Source organism: Ylistrum balloti, unplaced genomic scaffold (assembly GCF_031769215.1).
Source record: "Ylistrum balloti isolate Yb309-2 unplaced genomic scaffold, AGI_CSIRO_Ybal_v1 Utg370734, whole genome shotgun sequence".
NCBI lineage: Eukaryota > Metazoa > Mollusca > Bivalvia > Pectinida > Pectinidae > Ylistrum > Ylistrum balloti.
The window spans coordinates 71,113-80,227 of NW_026782433.1; positions in this window are offsets into that span (position 1 = coordinate 71,113).

Genomic DNA, 9,115 nt, shown 5'->3' on the forward strand with positions numbered 1-9,115 from the left:
ATGGTGTATCTGTATAGATAAACAATCTGAACGGTATCACATGGTGTATCTGTATAGATAAACAATCTGAACGATATCACATGGTGTATCTGTATAGATAAACAATCTGAACGATATCACATGGTGTATCTGTATTGATAAAAATTCTGAACGGTATCAAACGGTGTATCTGTATAGATAAACAATCTGAACGATATCACATGGTGTATCTGTATAGATAAACAATCTGAACTATATCACATGGTGTATCTGTATAGATAAACAATCTGAACGATATCACATGGTGTATCTGTATAGATAAACAATCTGAACGATATCACATGGTGTATCTGTATAGATAAACAATCTGAACGATATCACATGGTGTATCTGTATAGATAAACAATCTGAACGGTATCACATGGTGTATCTGTATAGATAAACAATCTGAACGATATCACATGGTGTATCTGTATAGATAAACAATCTGAACGATATCACATGGTGTATCTGTATAGATAAACAATCTGAACGATATCACATGGTGCATCTGTATAGATAAACAATCTGAACGATATCACATGGTGTATCTGTATAGATAAACAATCTGAACGATATCACATGGTGTATCTGTATAGATAAACAATCTGAACGATATCACATGGTGTATCTGTATAGATAAACAATCTGAACGATATCACATGGTGTATCTGTATAGATAAACAATCTGAACGATATCACATGGTGTATCTGTATAGATAAACAATCTGAACGGTATCACATGGTGTATCTGTATAGATAAACAATCTGAACGGTATCACATGGTGTATCTGTATAGATAAACAATCTGAACGATATCACATGGTGTATCTGTATAGATAAACAATCTGAACGATATCACATGGTGTATCTGTATAGATAAACAATCTGAACGATATCACATGGTGTATCTGTATAGATAAACAATCTGAACGGTATCACATGGTGTATCTGTATAGATAAACAATCTGAACGATATCACATGGTGTATCTGTATAGATAAACAATCTGAACGATATCACATGGTGTATCTGTATAGATAAACAATCTGAACGATATTACATGGTGCATCTGTATAGATGAACAATCTGAACGGTATCACATGGTGTATCTGTATAGATAAACAATCTGAACGATATCACATGGTGTATCTGTATAGATAAACAATCTGAACGATATCACATGGTGTATCTGTATAGATAAACAATCTGAACGATATCACATGGTGTATCTGTATAGATGAACAATCTGAACAAACCACATGGTGTATCTGTATAGATAAGCAATCTGAACGGTATCACATGGTGTATCTGTATAGATAAACAATCTGAACGATATCACATGGTGTATCTGTATAGATAAACAATCTGAACGATATCACATGGTGTATCTGTATAGATAAACAATCTGAACGATATCACATGGTGTATCTGTATAGATAAACAATCTGAACGGTATCACATGGTGTATCTGTATAGATAAACAATCTGAACGATATCACATGGTGTATCTGTATAGATAAACAATCTGAACGGTATCACATGGTGTATCTGTATAGATAAACAATCTGAACGATATCACATGGTGTATCTGTATAGATAAACAATCTGAACGATATCACATGGTGTATCTGTATAGATAAACAATCTGAACGATATCACATGGTGTATCGGTATAGATAAACAATCGGAATGATATCACATGGTGTATATGTATTGATAAACAATCTGAACGATTTCACATGGTGCATCTGTATAGATAAACAATCTGAACGATATCACATGGTGTATCTGTATAGATAAACAATCTGAACGATATCACATGGTGTATCTGTATAGATAAACAATCTGAACGATATCACATGGTGTATCTGTATAGATAAACAATCTGAACGATATCACATGGTGTATCTGTATAGATAAACAATCTGAACGATATCACATGGTGTATCTGTATAGATAAACAATCTGAACGATATCACATGATGTATCTGTATAGATAAACAATCTGAACGATATCACATGGTGTATCTGTATAGATAAACAATCTGAACGATATCACATGGTGTATCTGTATAGATAAACATTCTGAACGATATCACATGGTGTATCTGTATAGATAAACAATCTGAACGATATCACATGGTGTATCTGTATAGATAAACAATCTGAACGGTATCACATGGTGCATCTGTATAGATAAACAATCTGAACGATATCACATCTTGATATGAATATACTGAGGACACAAACGGCAGAAAAAAAAATGATTGATGTGAACGCTGGATATGTTGTCAATGTATACACAACCAAGAGTTCAAACGTCAATTGAATTAGAAAAAAACTGTTAGGATTACTACCTTGTTCACTCTGTGTTAAATATAAAGTACACTACCTTGTTCACTCTGTGTGCACTATAAAGTACACTACCTTGTTCACTCTATGGGCACTACAAAGTACACTACCTTGTTCACTCTATGGGCACTACAAAGTACACTACCTTGTTCACTCTATGGGCACTACAAAGTACACTACCTTGTTCACTCTATGGGCACTACAAAGTACACTACCTTGTTCACTCTGTGTTCGCTATAAAGTACATGAATTCGGTAATATCATTAATTTTAGCGTATGATATCAAAAGTTCAAACGAATAAGTAATACCTTTAGTTCGAGAAGCCAATTTCACTTATTAGAATCGATGGTAACAAATATTTATAGTTTAGGTCGAATGACCTACTTTCTTTTTTTTCTGTGTGTTTACTGGTCCGTGAACAGCCTGGGTAATTTTGAGTCCAGGTTTCCATGATACATCACCTCACCAAGATTAACCCATGAACCATGTTTGAAGATCTAATGACTTGTAGTGTAGGAGATAGAACCCGGACAAACATTTTTTTCTGTGATGTAAGTCAAATGACAACAGGTGGGTCATAATAACGTACTTTCGGTTGATGACACACTGCCTTACTTATATAAATCTATGTCTATATATGAAGTTTTTCAGTGACGAACATTTTCTATTATGTAGGTCAATGGTCACAGTGACCTACTTTGGGTTCATACACCGCCTCACTTGGTTTTACTCACGGCCCTAGAATGAAGTGACACTAAGTGAAGGGAATAAAACAGAACATGATGATGTGGACGGACGGTAAAGAAAGTCTCTCCTTCCAAACAAATAACATGCGGTCTGGTCATGACTACCATTTCTCACTGTCTTATGACAACCACACTATAACCAGACAAAACATCGTAATAAGATATCAACGCCACTGGATTTTTTTCTGTTGATAGATACAGGAAAAAATTCTGATATTTTACAGTGATGTTTTTCCCGTGGTTGATATTTACTTGTACGTTCTATATGTAGTGGTGAGTCTGTGAGTGTACAGCTGTTTTATACCCAAAATACATTAAATATCAAATGTATTATATCATCAATCGTAGATATCATTGACCAATGGCCTAGATACCTTGTCTTTTGGTTTTTTTCTTAATTCGGCTGTGGAGAAGGGTGACACAAATATAGAACTAATGACACTGACTAGTTGAGTTGCTCAGTAGAGCTGAAATATTGAGTTGTCAGTAGAACTGAGTTGTTCAGTAGATCTGAATTATTGAGTTGTAAGTAGAGCTGAAGTATTGAGTTGTCAGTGGAGCTGACTTGTTGAGTTGTCAGTAGAACTGACTTGTTGAGTTGCTCAGTAGAACGGACTTATTGAGTTGCTCAGTAGAACGGAGTTATTGAGTTGCTCAGTAGAGCTGACTTATTGAGTTGCTCAGTGGAGCTGACTTATTGAGTTGTCAGTAGAGCTGACTTATTGAGATACTCAGTAGAGCTGACTTATTGAGTTGTCAGTAGAGCTGAATTATTGAGTTGCTCAGTGGAGCTGACTTATTGAGTTGTTCAGTAGAGCTGACTTATTGAGTTACTCAGTAGAGCTGACTTATTGAGATGTCAGTGGAGCTGACTTATTGAGTGGTCAGTTGAGCTGACTTGTTGAGTTGTCAGTAGAGCTGAATTTTTGAGTTGTCAGTAGAGCTGACTTATTGAGTTGTCAGTAGAGCTGACTTATTGAGTTGCTCAGTAGAGCTGACTTATTGAGTTGCTCAGTGGAGCTGACTTATTGAGTTGTCATCTGAGCTGACTTATTGAGATGTCAGTATAGTAGACTTATTGAGTTGTCAGTAGAGCTGACTTATTGAGTTGTCAGTAGAGCTGACTTATTGAGTTGTCAGTAGAGCTGACTTATTGAGTTGTCAGTAGAGCTGACTTATTGAGTTGTCAGTGGAGCTGACTTATTGAGTTGTCAGTGGAGCTGACTTATTGAGTTGTCAGTAGAGCTGACTTATTGAGTTGTCAGTAGAGCTGACTTATTGAGTTGTCAGTGGAGCTGACTTGTTGAGTTGCTCAGTGGAGCTGACTTATTGAGATGTCAGTAGAGCTAACTTATTGAGTTGTCAGTAGAGCTGACTTATTGAGATGTCAGTGGAGCTGACTTATTGAGTTGTCATACTTAGAGTTTGACTTATTGAAAAAAAAAGTGGAGCTGACTTATTGAGTTGTCTGAGCGCATTTTGACTTATGATTGTCAGTAGAGCTGACGGTATTGATATGTCAGTTGCTAAACTTTCTATTTGTCAGTGGAGCTGACTTTTTTGTCAGTAGAGCTGACTTATTGCTATCAGTTGAGCTGACTTGTTGAGTTGTTCACAACTGACTTATTGAGCTATAGGACTGACTTATTGAGTTTTCCTGGAACCTTATTGAGTTGGCAAAATATTATTGAAATGTCAGTGGAGCTGACCTACCAGTTGCTCAGTATTGACTTATTATTTCGTTTCCTTTTAAATATTCAGTATTGTGCCCTAGTTTTATTTAATTTGTGTTTGTGTTATGATTCCTGTATTATGATGTTACTGTATACAGCCGTATTATCAGGCGTCTATACTTACCCAATGTTTTATCTTACTGATATATTGTATTGTTAAGTATTATGCTACAACTGTATTACAATGTACTTGTAATTTGCTATATGTTGATAATTATGGTTACAACTGTAGTGGATGTACTTGTGATATTTGTATTTAACCGTTCCGGACTGTATTACAACTGTATTATATGATTGTGATACATATAACCTACCATAGCTGTATTGATTATTATTTCTTGTGTTTTCCTACTGTACAACTGTATGAACTTGTGATACTGTATTACAACTGTATGATATTATCCCGTCTCCTAACTGTATTACAACTGTATGATATGATGTACTTGTGATATTTGTATTGTTCCGTCTCCTAACTGTATTACAACTGTATGATATGGATGTACTTGTGATATTTGTATTGTTCCGTCTCCTGACTGTATTACAACTGTATGATATGGATGTACTTGTGATATTTGTATTATCCCGTCTCCTAACTGTATTACAACTGTATGATATAGATGTACTTGTGATATTTGTATTATCCCGTCTCCTAACTGTATTACAACTGTATGATATGGATGTACTTGTGATATTTGTATTGTTCCGTCTCCTGACTGTATTACAACTGTATGATATGGATGTACTTGTGATATTTGTATTGTTCCGTCTCCTAACTGTATTACAAATGTATGATATGGATGTACTTGTGATATTTGTATTGTCCCGTCTCCTAACTGTATTACAACTGTATGATATGGATGTACTTGTGATATTTGTATTATCCCGTCTCCTAACTGTATTACAACTGTATGATATAGATGTACTTGTGATATTTGTATTGTTCCGTCTCCTGACTGTATTACAACTGTATGATATGGATGTACTTGTGATATTTGTATTGTTCCGTCTCCTGACTGTATTACAACTGTATGATATGGATGTACTTGTGATATTTGTATTGTTCCGTCTCCTGACTGTATTACAACTGTATGATACTTGTGATATTGTATTGTTCCGTCTCCTAAATGTATTTCAACTGTATGAAATGGATGTACTTGTGAAATTTGTATTGTCGCGTCTCCTAACTGTATTACAACTGTATGATATGGATGTACTTGTGATATTTGTATTGTCTCGTCTCCTAACTGTATTACAACTGTATGATATGGATATACTTGTGATATTTGTATTATCCCGTCTCCTAACTGTATTACAACAGTACGATATGGATGTACTTGTGATATTTGTATTGTTTCGTCTCCTAACTATATTACAACTGTATGATATGGATGTACTTGTGATATTTGTATTGTTCCGTCTCCTGACTGTATTACAACTGTATGATATGGATGTACTTGTGATATTTGTATTATCCCGTCTCCTAACTGTATTACAACTGTTTGCTATAGATGTACTTGTGATATTTGTATTGTTCCGTCTCCTGACTGTATTACAACTGTATGATATGGATGTACTTGTGATATTTGTATTGTTCCGTCTCCTGACTGTATTACAACTGTATGATATGGATGTACTTGTGATATTTGTATTGTTCCGACTTCTAACTGTATTACAACTGTATGATATGGATGTTCTTGTGATATTTGTATTGTCCCATCTCCTAACTGTATTACAGCTGTATGATATGGATGTACTTGTGATATTTGTATTGTTCCGTCTCCTAACTGTATTACAACTGTATGATATGGATGTACTTGTGATATTGTATTGTTCCGTCTCCTAAATGTATTACAACTGTATGATATGGATGCACTTGTGTACGGACGGACGGACGGACGGACGGGCAGGCAGACAGGCAGACAAACAGACAGACATCAGAGAAAGAGTTGGACTGAGTGACATACACAATGAAAGACATACGGCAGGACAGAGAGAAGAAACACACAAAGCCACACAGGCGGACAGATACATATAGGGAGGGAAAGTGAGAGTAGAGATGAAATAGATACGAGATTTTCCTTTAATTAAATATCTTTGAAAAAAAGAAAACACTATTTCAGTTTTTACGTGGCTGAAAACACATACCTGGAGTTGAAATTAGAATTAAAACAACAACAAAAAAGTCAATAATTTTCCACATCGACTCTTACAACTTAAACAGTCGTCTGTAACTATTGGTAATACGCAGCATTTTAGCTGACAACATTGATACTTGAAGTTCAACATAAGTGGTAATTGTACAGATTATAAATGACGAACCTAGCATCTCGTCAGAACTTATACAAGTGTACGTTAGTATGTGTAGTCATGATTTTAAATGAACTACGACCAGACGAACCAAAAGCAGCCAATCACCGTCCTGCACGTAAATCGCAAATTAGTATCCTGAAGTGATAAGTCTAAATCCTTGGTGAAACCAGACAGACAGACAAACAGACAAAAAGGGTGTGGGTGCGCGCGCGAAAGTTTTTTTTTCACGCAAAAGGTTTACTTTCAAGCGACAAAATTTGCACATCGCGACAGAAAACTCTCCATGTCGTCATTATTCTGAACATGTGCGCCTATAGGTTACAAATAATTGTATTTCAACTACATTTCAAATACTTTATGGATTTGGTCCTAATGACACATTTCGGTGCTGATGAAACTGTACATTCAAAGTTTGTAGCTGGGTTAAGTTCGTACGTTTTTTGTTTCGTTTTCTTTTTACAATATGACAATTTTACAGGGGAAAATTCTTGATACGTGTTATAAGAAAGCAATGCTTAATTATTCTCAAACAACCTGATATCTTACATCTAACTCATGTCTTTTTAAAAATGTATAAATCTTCATTGTTTCATATAGGATCCCAAAATACATTTGACACAACGTGATCGTAATAAACACGTTTAACAATCATTGGCGAGATCTTGTCCAATTTTGTGCATTCTTTATTTTAAAAAAAATCTATGGAATGCGTATCCGTGACAAATATTGAAAATATGGGGCATGTACACCAGACCAACAGATGAGCTCAGCCTTTCCATGTCAAATGTGCGTCAGTTCCTCATTGTCTCGAGTATTCTGATATCCCGTTAAATCCGAGTCATGAGTATTCTGATATCCCCTTAAATCTGAGTCCTGAGTGTTCTAACATCCTTTTAAATCTACTCTCTGACTATTCTGACATCATACTAAATCTCAACTTTGAGTATTCAAGCATCCTATATAGTCTGACACCTAAGTATTCTGACATCATGTTAAATCACATTCCGGAATTTTCCGACACATATACAACAGAAAATATATAAAAACAGAAAAAACAAAGTATAAATATAATTTTATGTATTTTATTGCTGATTAAATGGAAAACATACAATACACAGAGATAGAGTTACAGTATAATTTAATATAAACAGTTACTTTTAAAAAGGAGATTATCCAAAGGTATTGACTAAAAATATTAAACAGAAATGTTGATTTTTACCACTGTTTTCCCTCGGAGGAATCAGCAATGTTTTTACACATTAAAGTATATGTCATTTTGATTTTTACACACACATACGTTGTTTACAAAGTGAAGGTTTCAGCTGAGTGGTATTCTACTGAGGACCTGAAGATAGACATTGTGATGTCCTAGGTTCTGTCTAATCAGGATCATTAACAGGATAACTTATTAGTGAATTGCTAAAAAGTTTTTGTCCAAAACCGTGAATTTTGACACTAATATATTTTGTATTTTGCTAATCATTCATTTAAATGGTATTGTTTTTGTGATATGTAAATGTTAATTACAATGTTAGTTACCATGGTTACTGACCAGAGTAACATATATCTGTCACACACTGTACTGTAGTAGTACTGTCACACACTGTACTGTAGTAGTACTGTCACACACTGTACTGTAGTAGTACTGTCACACACTGTACTTTAGTAGTACTGTCACACACTGTACTGTAGTAGTACTGTCACACACTGTACTGTAGTAGTACTGTCACACACTGTACTGTAGTAGTACTGTCACACACTGTACTGTAGTAGTACTGTCACACACTGTACTGTAGTAGTACTGTCACACACTGTACTGTAGTGTACTGTACTGTCACACACACACTGTCACACACTGTGTACTGTCACACATGTCACACACTGTCCTGTAGTAGTACTGTCACACACACTAGTACTGTCACACACACACTGTCACACACTGTAGTAGTACTG